Source organism: Bufo gargarizans, chromosome 1 (assembly GCF_014858855.1).
Source record: "Bufo gargarizans isolate SCDJY-AF-19 chromosome 1, ASM1485885v1, whole genome shotgun sequence".
In the NCBI taxonomy this organism is placed as follows: Eukaryota; Metazoa; Chordata; class Amphibia; order Anura; family Bufonidae; genus Bufo; species Bufo gargarizans.
Window position 1 is genome coordinate 103236887 of NC_058080.1, and position 22315 is coordinate 103259201.

Sequence of the window (22315 nt, forward strand, 5' to 3'; positions counted from 1 at the left end):
AATTCTGTGAATATCCTAGCAGATATTCTACCATGAAGGCCTGATTCACACAGTCTCCTCTTAACAGTTGTTCTAGAGATGTGTCTGCTTCTAGAACTCTGTGTGGCATTGACCCGGTCTCTAATCTGAGCTGCTGTTAACCTGCAATTTCTGAGGCTGGTGACTCAGATGAACTTATCCTCCGCAGCAGAGGTGACTCTTGGTCTTCCTTTCCTGGGACGGTCCGCATGTGAGCCAGTTTCTTTGTAGTGCTTGATGGTTTTTGTGACTGCACTTGGGGACACTTTCAAAGTTTTCCCAATTTTTCAGACTGACTGACCTTCATTTATTAAAGTAATGATGGTCACTTGTTTTTCTTTACTTAGCTGCTTTTTTCTTGCCATAATACAAATTCTAACAGTCTATTCAGTAGGACTATCAGCTGTGTATCCACCTGACTTCTCCACAACACAACTGATGGTCCCAACCCCATTTATAAGGCAAGAAATCCCACTTATTAAACCTGACAGGGCACACCTGTGAAGTGAAAACCATTTCAGATGACTACCTCTTGAAGCTCATCAAGAGAATGCCAAGAGTGTGCAAAGCAGTAATCAAAGCAAAAGGTGGCTACTTTGAAGAACCTACAATATGACATGTTTTCAGTTGTTTCACACTTTTTTGTTATGTATATAATTTCACATGTGTTAATTCATAGTTTTGATGCCTTCAGTTTGAATCTACAATTTTCATAGCCATGAAAATAAAGAAAACTCTTTGAATGAGAAGGTGTGTCCAAACTTTGGGTCTGTACTGTATATTTCTCATTTTATTTATAAAAACACAGTCCTATATGCTTTCACTTGAAATTACTGCAACAGTGCAGTGGGTATATATTTTTCTTGTATTACTGAAATAAGGCCACTATACGCTTTCACCAGTATTTAATGCAACATTGCAGTGGGAATATATTTTTCTTGTATTACTGAATATTAGGCCCATATTATTTGATTCTGCAATACAGACACTGTTTTCTGATATAGTACAGTATTGGTTACAGAACACCACAGAATATGGACACTATATTAGGCTCAGATTATTGGAATTAGCAATATAGACACTTTGTTGTGATGTAGTACAGTATATGTCACAGAAACCACAAAATGTGGACACTATATTAGGCCCAGATTTTTGGAATCTGCAATGCAGACACTGGTTTCTGATGTAGTACAGTATTGGTTACAGAACACCACAGAACATTCACAATATATTAGGCCCAGAATATTGGAATTTTCAATACAGACACTGTTTTCTGATATTTTACAGTATATGTCACAGAAACTTACAGAATATGGATGCTATATTAGGCCCATTTAATTGGAATCTGCAATACAGACAGTGTTCTCTGATATAGTACAGCATTGGTTACAGAAAACTACAGAATCTGGACAATATATTAGGCTCAGATTATTGGAATTAGCAATACAGACACATGACATATAGTACAGTATATGCCACAGGATTGGCGCATGGCAAATGTGGTGCCAATATTCAAAAAGGGTCCAAACACAGAGCCTGGAAACTATAGGCCGGTAAGTTTAACATCTGTTGCGGGTAAACTGTTTGAAGGTTTTCTGAGAGATGCTGTGTTAGAGCATCTTAACGGAAATAAGCAAATAACGCCATATCAGCATGGTTTTGTGAGGAATCGGTCATGTCAAACTAATTTAATCAGTTTCTATGAGGAGGTAAGTTCTAGACTTGTCACCGGCAAATCAATGGATGTCGTGTATCTGGACTTCTCCAAAGCATTTGACACTGTACCACATAAAAGGTTAGTATATAAAATGAGAATGCTCGTACTGGGAGAAAACGTCTGTAAGTGGGTAAGTAACTGGCTCAATGATAGAAAACAGAGGGTTGTTATTAACGGTACATACTCAGATTGGGTCACTGTCACCAGTGGAGTACCTCAGGGGTCAGTATTGGGCCCTATTCTCTTCAATATATTTATTAATAATCTTGTAGAAGGCTTGCATAGTAAAATATCAATTTTCGCAGATGACATTAAACTGTGCAAAGTAATTAACACTTAAGAAGACAGTATACTACTACAGAGCGATCTGGATAGACTGGAGGCTTGGGCAGATAAGTGGCAGATGAGGTTTAACACTGACAAATGTAAAGTTATGCGCATGGGAAGGAATAATGCAAGTCACCCGTACTTAATAAATGGTAAAACACTCGGTAACACTGACATGGAAAAGGATCTAGGAATTTTAATAAACAACAAACTAAGCTGCACCAATGTCAGGCAGCTGTTGCCAAGGCCAATAAGATAATGGGTTGCATCAAAAGGGGCATAGATGCCTGTGATGAGAAGATAGTCCTACCACTTTACAAATCATTAGTCAGACCACACATGGAGTACTGTGTACAGTTCTGGGCTCCTGTGAACAAAGCAGACATAGCATAGCTGGAGAGGGTCCAGAAGAGGGCAACTAAAGTAATAACTGGAATGGGGCAACTACAGTACCCTGAAAGATTATCAAAATTAGGGTTATTCACTTTTGAAAAAAGACGACTGAGGGGAGATCTAATTACTATGTATAAATATATCAGGGGTCAGTACAGAGATCTATCCCATCATCTATTTATCCCCAGGACTGTGACTGTGACGAGGGGACATCATCTGCGCCTGTAGGAAAGAAGGTTTGTACACAAACATAGAAGAGGATTCTTTACGGTAGGAGCAGTGAGACTATGGAACTCTCTGCCTGAGGAGGTGGTGATGGTGAGTACAATAAAGGAATTCAAGAGGGGTCTGGATGTATTTCTGGAGTGTAATAATATTACAGGCTATAGCTACTAGAGAGGGATCCTTGATCCAGGGAGTTATTCTGATTGCCTGATTGGAGTCGGGAAGGAATCTTTTATTCCCCTAAAGTGAGGAAAATTGGCTTCTACCTCACAGTTTTTTTTTGCCTTCCTCTAAATCAACTTGCAGGATGACAGGCCGAACTGGATGGACAAATGTCTTTTTTCGGCCTTATGTACTATGTTATTATGTTACTTAGTGTGAGCAGCCTCACTTTTTTTCTTTTTTTTTTTTCTTTTTTTTCTGGTTTTGGCTTTTGGTATCCCTTAGTGCCCCATTTTCTTCTTCCCACCTTCCTTCATCCCGTATCCAATTTCATTCTCCCATTTCCCCCTTTTCCTTTCCTTTCCCTGTCCCATTATCCCCCCCCTTTCTGGACCCCTGAGTCCTTCTTTCCTTATCTCCCTTTATTTTCCCCATTTACGCTCCCTTTTTTCTATTCTTATTTCTTATACAGGGACATACAGTACAGACCAAAAGTTTGGACACACCTTCTCATTCAAAGAGTTTTCTTTATTTTCATGACTATGAAAATTGTAGATTCACACTGAAGGCCTCAAAACTATGAATTAACACATGTGGAATTATATACATAACAAAAAAGTGTGAAACAACTGAAAATATGTCATATTCTAGGTTCTTTAAAGTAGCCACCTTTTGCTTTGATTACTGCTATGCACACTCTTGGCATTCTCTTGATGAGCTTCAAGAGGTAGTCATCTGAAATGTTTTTCGCTTCACAGGTGTGCCCTGTCAGGTTTAATAAGTGTGATTTCTTGCCTTATAAATGGGGTTGGGACCATCAGTTGCATTGTGGAGAAGTCAGGTGGATACACAGCTGATAGTCCTACTGAATAGACTGTTAGAATTTGTATTATGGCACAAAAAAAGCAGCTAAGTAAAGAAAAATGAGTGGCCATCATTACTTTAAGAAATGAAGGTCAGTCAGTCGGACAAATTGGGAAAACTTTGAAAGTGTCCCCAAGTGCAGTCACAAAAACCATCAAGCGCTACAAAGAAACCGTCTCACATGCGGACCGCCCCAGGAAAGGAAGACCAAGAGTCACCTCTGCTGCGGAGGACAAGTTCATCCGAGTCACCAGCCTCAGAAATCGCAGGTTAACAGCAGCACAGATTAGAGACCAGGTCAATGCCACACAGTGTTCTAGCAGCAGACACATCTCTAGAACAACTGTTAAGAGGAGACGGTGTGAATCAGGCCTTCATGGTAGAATATCTGCTAGGAAACCACTGCTAAGGACAGGCAACAAGCAGAAGAGACTTGTTTTGGGCTAAAGAACACAAGGAATGGACATTAGACCAGTGGAAATCTGTGCTTTGGTCTGATGAGTCCAAATTTGAGATCTTTGGTTCCAACCACGTGTCTTTGTGCGACGCAGAAAAAAGTGAACGGATGGACTCTACATGCCTGGTTCCCACCGTGAAGCATGGAGGAGGTGTAATGGTATGGGGGTGCTTTGCTGGTGACACTGTTGGGGATTTATTCAAAATTGAAGGCATACTGCAGCGGCATGCTATTCCATCTGGTTTGCGTTTAGTTGGACCATCATTTATTTTTCAACTGGACAATGACCCCAAACACACCTCCAGGCTGTGTAAGGGCTATTTGACAATGAAGGAGAGTGATGGGGTGCTGCGCCAGATGACCTGGCCTCCACAGTCACCAGACCTGAACCCAATCAAGATGGTTTGGGGTGAGCTGGACCGCAGAGTGAAGGCAAAAGGGTCAACAAGTGCTAAGCATCTCTGGGAACTCCTTCAAGACTGTTGGAGGACCATTTCAGGTGACTACCTCTTGAAGCTCATCAAGAGAATGCCAAGAGTGTGCAAAGCAGTAATCAAAGCAAAAGGTGGCTACTTTGAAGAACCTAGAATATGACATATTTTCAGTTGCTTCACACTTTTCTGTTAAGTATATAATTCTGCATGTGTTAATTCATAGTTTTGATGCCTTCAGTGTGAATCTACAATTTTCATAGTCATGAAAATAAAGAAAACTCTTTGAATGAGAAGGTGTGTCTAAACTTTTGGTCTGTACTGTATATACAAATTTTCTATTACATATAAACACATTTAGCAACACTACAGCAGTTTGTATATAGCCAGTTGATGCTCATTTACAACTTTACAGGGAAAGTCACCCAACTTTTTTAGTCAGCTGAATAGTTTGCATAGTTATGCAGTGATGATTCCATCGTTGCACTGCATAATTGAGAATGTTTGCCTTTCAGCAGCTTTGGAAAATTGGATAGCATGAGGGAGTATACTGGAGATTAAACTTCTTATGTTCATGGATATTCTTGTTTTATAGCTGACAATCTATGCTTTAGAAAGAGAAAAGTATCATGGTGCTAGCCACCATACAGTAAGAAATACCGTATTTTTCGCCCCATAAGACGCACTTTCCCCCCCAAAAAAATCGGGGGGAAATGCCGCTGCGTCTTATGGGGCGAATGCTGACAATTTAACATTGCTGGATGCGATGTAGAGTGAGCGGGGGGAGGGACTGGGAGGAGGAGCTGGGGGCCGGGAATAGCGGCGGGGCGGTGCAATCAATGTACTATAGCCCCGCCCCGCCGCTCCGGTATACTAATATTAAATGTCTTATTCAATTAAAATGTATTAGATATGCCCCCTCACTCCTATATTGCTAATCGTACCTTAAATCCTAATGCAGGCCGGGCGGGCGGCAGCGTAACTCCTTGATGTCACGTGCCTGCGCCGCCTACTTTATGAATGAAGCAGGCGGCGCAGGCAAGTGACATCAGCGAGTGACGCGCCGGCCGCCCGGCCTGCATTACAGAACCTAGGAATAGGATGTAAGGTACTAGTAGGAATATAGGAGTGAGGGGGCATGTCTAATACATTTTAATTGAATAAGACACTTAATATTAGTATACTGGGGGCGGGGGGGTGATCGAGCTGATCCGTGGATGGCACAGTTAAGGGGGGGGGGGTCTGTTGATGCCACTGTTATGGGCTGGGGGGCTGTGGATGCCACTGTTATGGGCTGGGGGGCTGTGGATGGCACTGTTATGGGGTGGGGGGGTCTGTGGATGGCACATATATAACAGTGCCACCCACAGATCCTCCTGTAACAGTGCCACCCACAGATCCCCCCTGTAACAGTGCCATCCACAGATCCCCCCTGTAACAGTGCCATCCACAGATCCCCCCCTGTAACAGTGCCATCCACAGATCCCCCCCTGTAACAGTGTGTCAGTCATCCACAGATCCCCCCCATAACAGTGTCCGTAATCCACAGATCCCCCCCATAACAGTGTCCGTCATCCACAGATCTCCCCCATAACAGTGTCCGTCATCCACAGATCCCCCCATAACAGTGTCTGTCATCCACAGATCCCCCCATAACAGTGTCCTTCACAGATCCCCAGTAATAGTGCCACCCACAGACCACCATTAGTTCCAAACCCACCAAAAGCACACCTTTTGGTTAAAAATATTTTTTTTCTTATTTTCCTCCCCAAAAACCTAGGTGCGTCTTATGGGCCGGTGCGTCCTATAGGGCGAAAAATACGGTAGATGTTTTAGAAACCAGGTCAAGAATGAGATCTAGGTGTTACTTTTAGAGCTCTCTTCCGGCACAGTTTTTAAAAGCTCAGGTCTTGTTTTAAAGTGTGGATTGCCAGCTTTAAAACAAGACCTGGCTCATATGTCCTGAGATAGAGCAGGTTAAAGCAGCTGTCCTCTTCAGCCAAGTATTTTCTTAGCTACTAAAGGGGGAAATTTCTGCTGACACATCTTGATATTGCAGGCTCCATAGTAGTGTTAAGCGAACTTGTGTTTTAAGTTCGGCATCTAAAGTTCGGGTTCAGGTTATCCAAAAATCACGTTATGGATTTCGCTACCACGGACCGTAATGGAATTTAGAATCCATAACGCTCAACACTACTCCATAGCAGTCACTATGACTGCTACAACAGTATTTACACCCCTGAACATAGTAACTGCTAGAACTATACGTTTTGTCACATCTCAATGGTTAAAATAAAATAGAAGTACAAAGATACAGGGAGTGCAGAATTATTAGGCAAATGAGTATTTTGACCACATCATCCTCTTTATGCATGTTGTCTTACTCCAAGCTGTATAGGCTCGAAAGCCTACTACCAATTAAGCATATTAGGTGATGTGCATCTCTGTAATGAGAAGGGGTGTGGTCTAATGACATCAACACCCTATATCAGGTGTGCATAATTATTAGGCAACGTCCTTTCCTTTGGCAAAATGGGTCAAAAGAAGGACTTGACAGGCTCAGAAAAGTCAAAAATAGTGAGATATCTTGCAGAGGGATGCAGCACTCTTAAAATCACAAAATAACTGCCCATGAGCTGAGAAAAGTCAAGCGTGCAGCTGCCAAGATGCCACTTGCCACCAGTTTGGCCATATTTCAGAGCTGCAACATCACTGGAGTGCCCAAAAGCACAAGGTGTGCAATACTCAGAGACATGGCCAAGGTAAGAAAGGCTGAAAGACGACCACCACTGAACAAGACACACAAGCTGAAACGTCAAGACTGGGCCAAGAAATATCTCAAGACTGATTTTTCTAAGGTTTTATGGACTGATGAAATGAGAGTGAGTCTTGATGGGCCAGATGGATGGGCCCGTGGCTGGATTGGTAAAGGACAGAGAGCTCCAGTCCGACTCAGACGCCAGCAAGGTGGAGGTGGAGTACTGGTTTGGGCTGGTATCATCAAAGATGAGCTTGTGGGGCCTTTTCGGGTTGAGGATGGAGTCAAGCTCAACTCCCAGTCCTACTGCCAGTTTCTGGAAGACACCTTCTTCAAGCAGTGGTACAGGAAGAAGTCTGCATCCTTCAAGAAAAACATGATTTTCATGCAGGACAATGCTCCATCACACGCGTCCAAGTACTCCACAGCGTGGCTGGCAAGAAAGGGTATAAAAGAAGAAAATCTAATGACATAGCCTCCTTGTTCACCTGATCTGAACCCCATTGAGAACCTGTGGTCCATCATCAAATGTGAGATTTACAAGGAGGGAAAACAGTACACCTCTCTGAACAGTGTCTGGGAGGCTGTGGTTGCTGCTGCACGCAATGTTGATGGTAAACAGATCAAAACACTGACAGAATCCATGGATGGCAGGCTTTTGAGTGTCCTTGCAAAGAAAGGTGGCTATATTGGTCACTGATTTGTTTTTGTTTTGTTTTTGAATGTCAGAAATGTATATTTGTGAATGTTGAGATGTTATATTGGTTTCACTGGTAAAAATAAATAATTGAAATGGGTATATATTTGTTTTTTGTTAAGTTACCTAATAACTATGCACAGTAATAGTCACCTGCACACACAGATTTCCCCCTAAAATAGCTAAAACTAAAAACAAACTAAAAACTACTTCCAAAAATATTCAGCTTTGATATTAATTAGTTTTTTGGGTTCATTGAGAACATGGTTGTTGTTCAATAATAAAATTAATCCTCAAAAATACAACTTGCCTAATAATTCTGCACTCCCTGTAGATAGATAGACAAACATATAGATAGATAGATAGATAGATAGATAGATAGATAGATAGATAGATATAAAGACATTTATGAAGGGCTGATGGAAGAAGTATACAAGGAAGGCATAAATCAAGTCTCAAATTTTGGTCTTATTTTATTTTATTTATGACTAATACAGTGCACATTAACAGCTATACAATTCTCTGGAGTATATTTCATTGGGTCATTTAAGCAGTTCTCCAATGGTTGAAGTCACTCAGTATTCAGTGCTATACCTTACTACACACCTGAGGCATAGTTTAATGATTCAATAAAACACAACCTGTCATGTCTTATTGCTTATAACTGTGTTACACTGCATCTTATCAACGATACGAAACAATACAACACGGCAGTACAGTGGCAAACTTCAAAGTTTCTTTAAAAAGTTTAATTAGCAGTCAGCAGGCACCCAAAATGTATTTGATATGTGACACAGAATTTGATGTTGATGGTCTTCTATGACACAGAGGCTGATATTTTTATTTTTATTTTTTTCAAAAAAACAATAACCCATATTGTAAGAAATCTGAAAGCATTTAAACTGCATCACACATTTCATCTGTAGTAGAGAACCTTTCAAGATTTGTTTCCGCTTCACACATATTTAAAAAAAAAATAAGTTCAGACACAAACTGATTCTGAGAGAGAGCTTTCTCATTAAGAATAGTGCCTAATATGTGTACACCATGTATTTCTGGGAAATATATTCTAATTAGGTTTAATAAACTGATTCCAGAAGATGTTAGGTATGTGAATTTGAATATTCTCTTACTAGAAACCAAGATTAATATTTCATATGCATATTTTCTGGTCTCCCTAATGGTACAGAGTTGGCTCCTTGGCCCCCCTCCTCTCCTCTGCATTTGCCCTGACTGCTATTGTCGTTGCCCCCACCGCCACTATGAGTTCCACTACTACCACCACCAACACAGCTATGCCTGGGGTCTGCAGCCTCCTATTCCTCCTCCTCAGGGCAGCAAAAATGCTGATGGCTCTCACACAAGTCATCAAGAGCGAGACTCTCTATACTATCTGCTATAAGGCATGGTGGGGTAGGAAGAGGCAGTGAAGACTGAGAGGACTCCACTTAAAACCTTCTCTGAAGCTGCAAGGAGGAGGAACAGGAAGAATGTTGTGACCACTGGCTCCACAGCAGGGTATCAGACTAAGAAGTATACTTCACGTCATCCTGCTGCAAATGAGAGTAGGAATAAGCCATCCAATACACAATCTCATCCTCTTTCTTCTTGATGATAATGTTTCAGCCTCCTGAAGCCAGGGACAACTGCGTCCTGTTTCTACTACAACTTCTGGCCGGATAGCTGGTCCTGCTACTGCCCACATTCTGGAACTGTCGCTTGGAACATTTCCCTGAGATTTATGAGCTTAAATGTACACATTTGCACAAGTTGGAACTTAGAGACAGGGAGGCACAATACAATGTCTTTCACTTTCCGCAAACACACTGAAATAATGTAGTATTGGTGCCACTAACAGATTTTGTCCTAATGTCTCTTGTGCGTTAAAATATGCAGATTTAGAAAAATAAAATCATAGATCCGAAGTTGATTTGTTCAAATGCTTACATTTTAATGCTGTATCCATACAGCATTAAAATATATTGGCTCCGTGGAACCAAAGCTTGTTTCGTCCGAAGTCGCACGAGACTTTGATTAATTCCTACTGTATGCATATCTGTGTATTTAAAAACTATTTAAAATAGTAGGTGTTTTTACTGAGATTTCAAATACCATATCAATCCTCTGGATGGTAAAACACATGTTATACAGTTTTAAAATTACCCCCACCGCCACCACAAAAAAATATATATTTCTGCTGGAAAAAAAAAGAAAAAAGAGAAAATAAATGTCCTTGCAGGCGCAGTAGAAGCTTTTGAGGTTCTGCATCAGCTGCTGCTGTGTTAGAAGACATTAAATGCAGCTAGAACATTCGGACATCTCTATTTCAGACCTAATAATGAATATTTGTTTAGCTGCACTGAATAATTTGCAATATCTTGAATATGTTTAGGACACTGATCAGATCAACAACCAAAAAAAACAACCAGGGCTGCACCTAGTCTTTCTGCCGCCTGAGGCAAAAACTAAAATTTCATCACCTGACACCCGACACCCCCCCGATCAGCTGTTTGGAGAGGTGGCAGCACTCTATGTGAGCGCTGCTTCCTCTTCATTGCACTGCCCGTCGATTTGGAAGTACAGTATAATCACAAGTACTCGCTCCATTTATTTGAAAGGAGACGACACTTAATGTGGTGACCAGGATGCGCCGCTCGCATGGAGCGCCGCCTATTTAAACAGCTGATTGTCAGGGATGCCAGATGTCAACCCCCACCACTGTGATAAGGATGACCAATTCAAAGGATAATATATATATATATATATATATATACACACAGCCAGGTCCATAAATATTGGGACATCGACACAATTCTAACATTTTTGGCTCTTTACACCACCACAATGGATTAGAAATTAAACAAACAAGATGTGCTTTAACTGCAGACCGTGAGCTTTAATTTGAGGGTACTCACATCCAAATCAGGTGAATGGTGTAGGAATTACAACAGTTTGCATATGTTCCTCCCACATCTTAAGGGGTCAAAAGTAATGGGACACAATAATAATCATAAATCAAACTTTCACTTTTTAATACTTGGTTGCAAATACTTTGCAGTCAATTACAGCCCAAAGTCTGGAACGAATATACATCGCCAGACGCTGGGTTTCATCCCTGGTGATGCTCTGTCAGGCCTCTACTGCAACTGTCTTCAGTTCCTGCTTGTTCATGGGGCATTTTTTCTTCAGTTTTGACTTCAGCAAGTGAAATGCATACTTAATCGGATTCAGGTCAGGTGATTGACTTGGCCATTGCATAACATTACACTTCTTTCCCTTTAAAAAACTCTTTGGTTGCTTTTGCAGTATGCTTTGGGTCATTGTCCATCTGCACTGTGAATCGCCGTCCAATGAGTTCTAAAGAGAGCCAAAAATGTTAGAATTGTGTCGATGTCCCAATTTATATGGACCTGACTGTATAAGTGCTCAGAGGCATGTACAGTACAGACCAAAAGTTTGGACACACCTTCTCATTCAAAGAGTTTTCTTTATTTTCATGACTATGAAAATTGTAGATTCACACTGAAGGCATCAAAACTATGAATTAACACATTTGGAATTATATACATACCAACATAGTGTGAAACAATATAATGAAAATATGTCATATTCTAGGTTCTTCAAAGAAGCCACCTTTTGCATTGATTACTGCTTTGCATACTCTTGGCATTCTCTTGATGAGCTTCAAGAGGTAGTCACCTGAAATGGTCTTCACTTCACAGGTGTCCCCTGTCAGGTTTAATAAGTGGGATTTCTTGCCTTATAAATGGGGTTGGGACCATCAGTTGCATTGTGGAGAAGTCAGGTGGATACACAGCTGATAGTCCTACTGAATAGACTGTTAGAATTTGTATTAAAAGCAGTTAAGAAAAACGAGTGGCCATCATTACTTTAAGAAATGAAGGTCAGCCAGTCCGAAAAATTGGGAAAACTTCAAAAGTGTTCCCAAGTGCAGTTACAAAATCCATCAAGCACTACAAAAAAACTGGCTCACATGCGGACCGCCCCAGGAAAGGAAGACCAAGAGTCACCTCTGCTGCGGAGGATAAGTTCACCCGAGTCACCAGCCTCAGAAATCGCAGGTTAACAGCAGCTCAGATTAGAGACCAGGTCAATGCCACACAGAGTTCTAGCAGCAGACACATCTCTAGAACAACTGTTAAGAGGAGACGGTGTGAATCAGGCCTTCATGGTAGAATATCTGCTAGGAAACCACTGCTAAGGACAGGCAACAAGCAGAAGAGACTTGGTTGGGCTAAAGAACACAAGGAATGGACATTAGACCAGTGGAAATCTATGCTTTGGTCTGATGAGTCCAAATTTGAGATCTTTGGTTCCAACCACCGTGTCTTTGTGCAACGCAGAAAAGGTGAACGGATGGACTCTACATGCCTGGTTCCCACCATGAAGCATGGAGGAGGAGGTGTGATGGTGTGGGGGTGCTTTGCTGGTGACACTGTTGGGGATTTATTCAAAATTGAAGGCATACTGAACCAGCATGGCTACCACAGTATCTTGCAGCGGCATGCTATTCCATCTGGTTTGCGTTTAGTTGGACCATCATTTATTTTTCAACAGGACAATGACCCCAAACACACCTCCAGGCTGTGTAAGGGCTATTTGACCATGAAGGAAAGTGATGGGGTGCTGCGCCAGATGACCTGGCCTCCACAGTCACCGGACCTAAACCCAATCGAGATGGTTTGGGGTGAGCTGGACCGCAGAGTGAAGGCAAAGGGGCCAACAAGTGCTAAGCATCTCTGGGAACTCCTTCAAGACTGTTGGAAGACCATTTCAGGTGACTACCTCTTGAAGCTCATCAAGAGAATGCCAAGAGTGTGAAAAGCAGTAATCAAAGCAAAAGGTGGCTACTTTGAAGAACTTAGAATATGACATATTTTCAGTTGTTTCACACTTTTTTGTTATGTATATAATTCCACATGTGTTAATTCATGGTTTTGATGCCTTCAGTGTAAATCTACAATTTTCATATTCATGAAAATAAAGAAAACTCTTTGAATGAGAAGGTGTGTCCAAACTTTTGGTCTGTACTGTATATCATACCCAGATACCTCAGCTGGGTGAGATAACTGAAATCCAGAAAGCTGCAGTGGTTTCAGCAAATTGTAGTTTGCAGAGACAGTTTTGTCTATATGTTGTTCTGGATTTCATGTGGACTGGGGAATAGGTTTGGTAGTGTGATCTGCCAGTTGATACTCTTTCACTAGATTTATTGTCTTTTGCCAGAGATGATCACAGGTGAGGCCTGCTGCTCTAATCAAGGAGGGATAAAACAACCCTCTGTGTATGACTTGGGAGGAGAAAGGCTGAGGAAGCCTGAGAGAGAGGGAGGGCTGAGGGGCCACGAGGCTTTGTAAATCTGGAAGTTTGGGGGACCCAGCAATGCCTACGGAAAGAGGGTCGCACGGTCAGAGTCGGGAGGACTTCTGGACTATCTTCCCCCAAGGGTGCTGGTGTGGTCACAACCTGGAGGCTGCTGGACCGTTTATGACTGAGGAAGCCGGATCTAACTCCGTGTGTGAACGGCGCTCTATAAGTAAGGTAGAGACAACACATGTATTAGGCAGAGTCCAGAAGGGCAGATGATTATTTTGATGTTTATGTGTGTGATGGTGATGAAGTGCCAAAATAAAGCCCCTTTTGGACTTGAACCCCGTTGTCAGGAAAGGTATCAAATATGCTGTTATCTGTAAGCCTGGATCTAGCTGTTTGGCAACTGGCTTCTCTATAACTTTTGATAGGAATGGTAAGTTTGCCACAGGTCTGTAGTTGGCCACAGAATCAGGATCCAGTGATGGTTTCTTCCAAAGGAGATTTATGATTGCTTTCTTTAGTTCCTCTGGTAATAGTCCCCTTTGCAAGGAGCACGGGGTTATTTTGTGTAGTGCTGGTCTGATCAGTTCTGGGCACTGTATTAAGGGACCAGGTGGGTCAGGATACAGGTCACAGGTAGTAGGGGAGATACTTTGGATGAGAACACCAAAATCTTCTTCACCTAGCGCAGGCATCCTCAAACTGCGTCCCTCCAGCTGTTGCAAAACTACAACTCGCAGCATGCCCGAACAGCCTACAGGTATCAGAGTACAGCAGGGCATTGTGGAAGTTGTAGTTTTACAACAGCTGGAGGGCCGCAGTTTGAGGATGCCTGACCTAGAGTGTCAAAGACTTGCCATAGGCACAGGCCCGGACCAAGGGTCAATTAATGTTGTTGGTATAATGCTGGCCCGGATGGTAAACACTTTATTTGTGAAGAAGGCAGAGAATTCTTCACCTCTTTCCCTGGAGAATGTGGCTGGGGGTTTTAGGCATGAAGTATTGCAGAGTGTTTCGACTGTGTAAAAGAGTTGAGCAGCTCTGTTCTTGGCCATAGATATTTTGTGCAATATGAAGTCTGATTTTTTTCTTGGTTATTGCTTCTTGATATTGTTTGAGGTGAAGGATTAGGCTAGATTTTAGCTCCTCGGATAGCGATTTATGCCACTGTCTTTCTAGGCTGCGCCCTTTCTTTTTTGATCCGTGATGGTTTCATCAAACCAATTAGCTTTCTGGTTTTTGGTTGCTGTTTTGATGCGCCATAGGGCAATATTGTTGCATGTTTCATAAACCATGTTGTTGTACTGGGTTACTAGGGCATTGGGGCCCATTGGACTGTGAAGCCGATTTGTAAAATCCAGGTTGGCAGTTATCCTCTCCAGTGTTAATTTATTCAGGGGACGGTATCAGATTTTTTCCTTATGTGTCCTATTTCAGTACAAAAAAGAAAAAAATATACGCACTTCACTGGTGCATTTATTTCAGCTAGAAGCGTTTAGTGGCCTATTTCAGTACAAAAAGAAAAAATATATTCTCTGTTCACTTCTGCAGTTATATGTGTTGAAAGCGTTTAGTGGCCTATTACAGTACAGAAAGAAAAATAAATACACACTTCACTGGTGCACTTATTTGTGGCAAAGGCGTTTACTGGCCTATTTCAGTACAGAAAGAAAAATATATACGCACTTCACTGGTGCATTTAATTCTTCTAAAAGAGTTTACTGGCCTATTTCAGTACAAAAAGAAAAATATATTATCAGTTCACTTCTGCAGTCATATGTGTTGAAAGCGTTTAGTGACCTATTTCAGTACAAAGAGAAAAAAATGTAAGCACTTCACTGGTGCACTTATTTGTGGCAAAAGCGTTTAGTAGCCTATTTAGCACTGAAAGAAAAAATATCTTCGCACTTCACTGGTGCATTTATTTCTGGAAAAAGAGTTTAGTGGCCTATTTCAGTACAAAAAATAAAAATATATCTGCATTTCACTTCTGCAGTTATATGTGGGGAAAGCGTTTAGTGTCCTATTTCAGAACAAAATGGAAAAAAATATACGCACTTCACTGTTGCATTTACAGTATTTGTGGTGAAAGACTTTAGTGGGCTATTTCATTATAAAAAGGGAAAATATATACTCATTTCACTTCTGTAGTTTTATGTGGTAAAGCGTTCAGTGTCCTATTTCAGTCCAAAAAGGAAAAAAAATATACGCACTTCACTGTTGCATTTATAGGTGATGAAAGACTTTAGTGGCTTATTTTAGTACAAGGAAATGTAGTTATTATTATTTCAGTACAGGAACAAAATATATTCAACGTTCACTTTTGCAGTTTTATGTGGTAAAACCGTTAGTGACATATTTTGATGAAAAACAAAATATATTCAGCGTTCAGCGCTGCAGTAATATTTGTGGTTAAACCTTTAGTGATGTATTTTGGTAGAAAACAATATATTTATTCTGCGTTCAGCACCACAGTTATATGTGGTAAAGCCTTTAGTTGCGTATTTCAGCAGAAAATGAAAAATTTATTCTTAATTTTTTTTATCCTTACTAAGGAGGGGTCCACGGGTTCACGGAAGCAGCATCGGTAGCAGTCAGTCAGTGCGTAGTGTTGTCCGTAAAATCACCTACTCTGTGGTGTGGCAGTTTTTGTTCAGCCTCCGGAGGAGGTGAACATGGCCATATGTAGAATCTGTGAGCAGAAGGGGAAGTGTAGCCAGGGTGCCACCACAGCCCTGCGTCAACATATGCATCATCACCATAAAGTGGCCTGGGAGAACCGTGGCTCAGATGTGGTGTTCCAGCCTGCCTGCATCACCCAGTGGAAATTCGCACCCTCTATTTCAGGCAGTCAAAGCTCCACTCCTCATACTCCTTATCAGTCATTCCATCAGCAATCGATCCCCGAAGCAATTGCCAAGAGACAACAGTATGCGTGCATGCATCCAACAGCACAGAAGCTGAACGTGCTGCTGTCCAAGTTCCTGGTGCTGCAGTCCCTCCCTTTCCAAGTGGTATATTCTGAACCTTTCAGAGAACTGATGTCTTGTGGCAAGCCGAGGTGGAGAGTCCCAAGCCTTTAGTGACGTATGTGGTAAAACCTTTTGTGATGTATTTCAGTCGAAAAACAAATTTTATTCAGCATTCAGTGCTACAGTTATATGTGGTAAAATCTTTATTGACGTATTTCTGTCGAAAAACAAAATTAATTCAGTGATCAGCGCTGTGGTTATACGCGTTAAATCTTTAGTGACGTATCTTGATGAACTTCGTGACTTTTCCGGGCTCAAAGCTATCTTGATGCTTTGTCTTCTCATTGTCTGTAGCTATTAGAGGCCTGTTCATGCCAAGCAGGTTCCCCCAGAAGTATCTGGGTCGATGAGCAGCCAATACCGCACTTGCATCAATCTTGAAAGGATTCGTCTCTAGGTGGAGAGAAATTGTTTTGTTGGAATGCTTTCTCCATAGTAACCACATCGTTGAATAAACAGAAGAATGATGGATTCTCTCCTGTCTTAGGCAACACTTAATTTTTATTATTAAATTTATTAAATATTAAATGAAAATAAAACTTGATTAAAATTATAAGAAAGTAAACTTAAATTTGCCAATATATTATCCCAATCTTCGATGGAAATTCACGGACAATCAATTTGCCAAGCCTTTTGTGCCTTAGAACGTGTATTATTAAATCGTGTTTTAAGCAACACTTTATAAAGTTGAGAAACTTTAACCTTCTGTTCTGTCCCATATTCCCTATAAATGAATAGACGAAGCGGCCACTCTGTGGCCTCCTCATGCTACTGCCACCTCCACAATCACTCGTCATAGTGCCACTCTGTGGCCCCCTCATGCTGCTGCCACCTACGCAATCTCTCGTCGTCATGCCACTCTGTGGCTTCCTCATGCTGTGGCCTCCTCATGCTGCTGCCGCCTCCACACTGTGTCACCTTGCCAGTCTGTGGCCTCCTGATGCTGTTGCCAACTCCACACTATGTCACCTTGCCACTCTGTTGTCTCCTGATGCTGGTGCCACCTCCACACTCCATTTTACCACCCTGTGGCCTCCTCCTGATGCTACTGCTGTAGCCACCTCCACACTCTATCACTGTGCCACTCTGTGGCCTCCTACTGATGCTGCTCCTGCCGCCACCTCCAGACTATGTCATTGTGCCACTCGGTGCCCTTCTCATACTGCTGCAAACTCCAGACTCTGTCACTGTTCCACTGTGCCACTCGGTGGCCTTCTCCTGATGCTGCTACTGCTGCTGCCACCTCCAGACTCTGTCTTTGTGCCACTATGTGGCCTACTGATGCTGCTGAAACCTCCACACCCTGTCATTGGGCCACTCTGTGGTCTCCTGATGCTGTTCTCACCCTCTCCACTTCATGACTTGGCCACTATTTTGCCTTTTGGCCTCGCTGACTTCATCATTTGTTTGACCCTTTTTCTGATCTGTCAGAAGGAAGGAAAATTCTAATGCACAACAGATCCTGTCTGTGTAGCAGCTGTAAGGCCTGTATGGTCCCATCAGAATTGGCTTATGATTTGGTAAGCAAAAGCAGGAGTTGGTACAAAACACAGAAGACATGCAAATATTCCATTCAAGTGTAATCTCTGTTTTAGATCCAGTCCTGTTTTTTGGCATTAGAAATACTGATGGATTATTGAGCAAATGCTGACTGAGTGAAGGCGTATGCTCCACAGACAGGGTCCGTTTTTTGTGGGTTATTGTTCAGAGGAAGGGTAACTTAATCAGTGACGTCAACACAAACTTACTGCTGACACCTTCTCCACTCTGTCCGGAGGGCTCTACTTGTATTAATGTTTAATAGAACAGGTTCTGTTTACATCTATGTGAAATTATTTGGCGACGGTGTAAAAGGAGTAGGCTTTGTCTAAACACTAACATAGACCTGTAAGGCTGAGTTCATACTTGAGTTATTTTGGCTATTTTGGCCCCGTGACTGCCCAAATAAGTGAAGTGTGCAGTGATTCTAAGAGCGATGCCTGTTATCTGTCATATTGACTCACAGTATGATTATACTACAACAGCACACTCCCTATGTGTGTTACTGCAAGGCACAGTGTTCTACACCCCTATAAAGGCTTTTTGCGGCCTGGAAATATAATTTTTTTTTACGTGTTTTGCCGTGAATAAATTCAGATCGAAGCTAATCTTTTCGGAAAATTCGGCAAACTGGCTGAATCAATTTTTTTAAAAATTTGCTTATCTCTAGTTGGGTTCACTGTATGCTCTAAGTTTTGAACCAGTCTCCATTGGTGGCTGCAGAAGGCTGCCAAATTATATCTTTTACATTTATTGATATACAGGGGTTTTGGAGCTCTTTATCAGAAACAAATCTCAGATTTTAATGTCCCTTCAAACATGACAGATTTTGTGGCAGAAATTTCTGCAAATTAAAATTAGGTCCATTTGTGTGAATAGGACTTGCATAAACATATGTTTTTGCCACCAAAACAATTCCATTCAGATGCATTGAACTGATTTTCAGTCACAGAAATGTCTGCAACAAAATCGGATATATGTGGTATATGTGAAGGCCCCCTTAAAAAAGTAATTTTAACAAATGAAGAAGTATTTCAATAAATAGTAATTATAGAACTTTGATTATCATTTCCACACTTGCCTGTATGCACATAATCAGGCATATCTCAAATTGTCCAAAAGGTACAAAGGGGGTAAATTTTGATTAGATACACACCACTTTTTGGCATATATATGTCACATATTATGGTGCAAAGGTTATTTGAGGCAAAATCTGTGACTTTTGACACTTCTACATTGCTTACACCAGTGCAAAAAAAGAGAACATGGCGTGGGCGTGTAAGGAGGGGGTGTCAGGCCCGTCTCATTTATCATTTTGTACACCAGTTTTTGGTGTACAAAATGACATATCTACACCAGCAAGAGAACTGACATAGATTTAAGCTTGGTGTATGCCTGTGGATCATGTTCCGTAGTTATGTAGAGGCCTGCGTCTCTACATAACTTTGGTGCATCCACGGCCAGCACAGGAGTAGTAAGACCACCATCTAAATTGCTGGTCTTAATATATGACCCCAAAAGTTTTCAGTTGTAGAAAGCAACATGTATCTAAAATTATAACTACAAATTGTGCTACTTTTAAGATAACAAACTTTGGAAAAGTGCCCTGGACAAAACCAGACAACTATAAAGTATGTATTTGTTGTTTACTTTCCAATTCATTCCTGTTTAAATTATCATTGATTTTTGTTGTTCAGTTTTGTGTACTAAAAAATTTGAATTTCATGGGCTAAAACACACTAGTAATTATCATTTAGAAAGTAAGACAAGTCATAATGTAAAAATCTTTAAGAGAACCTGCAGTAAAGTAGAAAAGTAAAAAAAAAGAAGCTTACCCCCTTCAGGTCGTTTGCATACATTTAACCCTGCAGATGTCATGGTCACAAATGACTATGGTATTTGAGCGGGGAAAATGAGGGAGCCATAAAAAAATATATATATTTTTTTTAAATGTTCAAATCACCCCCTTTCTCCAAAATTTTAATAAAAGTAAATATACAATTTAAAACAAACACAGGCACTATTGCATCTGAAAACACCTAAAAATTAAAAATGTCCAATTTGCCATTTTTTCTTCACTTCACCAAAAAGTCATAAACACCTCAAAATAGTATTACTGAAAAGCACAGCTCGCCCCACAAAAAAAATACAGCTCCATAGACATAAATAAATAAAAAGTTATGGGGTCAGAATATAAAATAAATAAAAAGAAATTAAAAAAATTATTTCCAATTTTTTTAAATATTAAAACACAAGAAAAACTTGTTGTTATCATTCTGACCCAGAGAATGAAAGGCACAGGTCAGTTTTATGGCAAAAGAACCACTGTAAAAACAAAACCAGCAAAACTGTCAGAATTGCGTTTTTTTTTCTAATTCCACCCCATTTGAAATTTGTTTTTTCAAACCTCCCAATACAATGTATGCAATATTAAAATGTGCCATTAGACAGTACAACTCGCGCTACAATAAAACTAGCATATGGCTATGTAAATGGAAAAAATAAAAAAGTTATGGCTCTGGAAAGGTGGGGAGTAAAAAATAAAAACACAAAAGAACAAAAACACAAAAGCAAAGTCACCAGGTCCTGAAGGGGTTAAAGAAGTTGTGTAAGGAAGCTGACCTAGCATTGCAGAGCCATACATTTACCCTACTATTGCCAATGCTGGGTCCATTAAAGCAGCATAGAAGGAGTCCCAAGAGAGGAAGTCCCCTTTATGAAATTCCTAAAGTATATGGAAAATTAACTGCATGAGAAAACTCCTTTAACCCCTAAGTGCCATACTGACTCTTTCTGGGAGGTGGGCGGGAAAAAAATGTATGTTATAAATTTTGCAGCTTTCATTTTTCAGCATAAATAACATAATGACTTTACTGTCTGGACAGTAAGATTACAGCGATAGCAAATACATATATATATATATTTTTTTTTTTTACGTTTTACTACTTTTGCACAATAGAAACCCTTTTTTAAAAGAAGAAAATGTTTTTGTATTGTCGAATACCAAGACTCTTAACTTTTTTATTTTCTTTCTACAGAGCGGTGAGATCTGCAAGACGTTTTTATTGGTATTATTTTGTGGCACATACTTTTGATAGCTTTTTATTTGTTTTTTGGCAAATACACAAAAAGCAGCAATTCTCTTTTTTATTTTTACCGCGTCCACCGTACAGGATGAATAAAATCATAATTTTGTAGTGCAGGTTGTTAGGGATGCAATTATATCAAATACAGTATGTGGAGATTTAAGTTTTGCTTTTTTTTCCATTGAAGAGCATTTTTTCCCAATAGAAAATGTTTTTTATTTAATAATTTTTTTTTACTTTTTTTAACCATTTAATAGTCTCACAAAAGCAGTATAATAGGTGATTCTTTGCTTCTAAAATGCATCTAAAATGCATTTTACTGTCAGTGCTATACTAACATCCACCAGCAGGCTACACCACAGTGGTGCTGTCTGCTAGGACACTCTGGAGGCAAGTCTGGGTCCTTAATCAGTTTGCAGCCTACATGCACAGTCATCTGCATTCCTGCAATCTCATCCGTGGGGAGCCGGTGGGAAACAGGGATTATGCTTCCTCTGTGACTGCTTGCATGCTGCATCTACTATTGCCTGCGGCATCTAAGGGGGTAAATGGCTGGGATAGGTGCTATTTCTATATTACAAATTCCTGCAAAAACAGGGTTTTTTTTAACTTTTTTTTCTACAATCCGATGTGGCTCACTACAGAGTTGCCAAAAATTAAATCATACGGCACAGCTGCTAAGTCTCATACGCAGGTGCCAAAAATTAAATCATATGGCACAGGTTCTAAATCTCCTGGGGAATTATGCATGAAGAAAAAAAAAGGCTATCAAATGCAAGTGAGCGGGAAGGGGGCTCAGCAAGATTTACTGCAAGTGTCAAGGCTGCTGCCCCTTTGACTTTAAGCTCCTCATTTGTATACCACCAGAAGAAGAATAAAAGTTGCTTTCCTGCAATCTTGCAGGGGCAGTAGACAAAATAAAACTTTGCTTTTAATAAACAGGAGATAAAATAGCCCCTACTAGACAGACAACGAATAAGACATGCCCTATGGGCAAGTATAAACACAGAACACAAAAAAGTCACTAGGGGAATAAATCAGGTACAAGGGGGTAAGATTGGGCAGCGGGAATAATGTTAATGATGCCCACTAGCCCTAGTACCTCCCTGCTTGTCCTGTGACTCCCTATAAGGTATCCAAAGGACGGGGTCCAAAAATACCCCGCAAGGGGTGGCCCAGACAGGAACTCTGATCCTAAGTAGGAAACCCTGGTGAGGCCCTATTCAATTTATGACAGGTAAAGGCAGAGTTCACACTTTAAGATACTATAAAGTA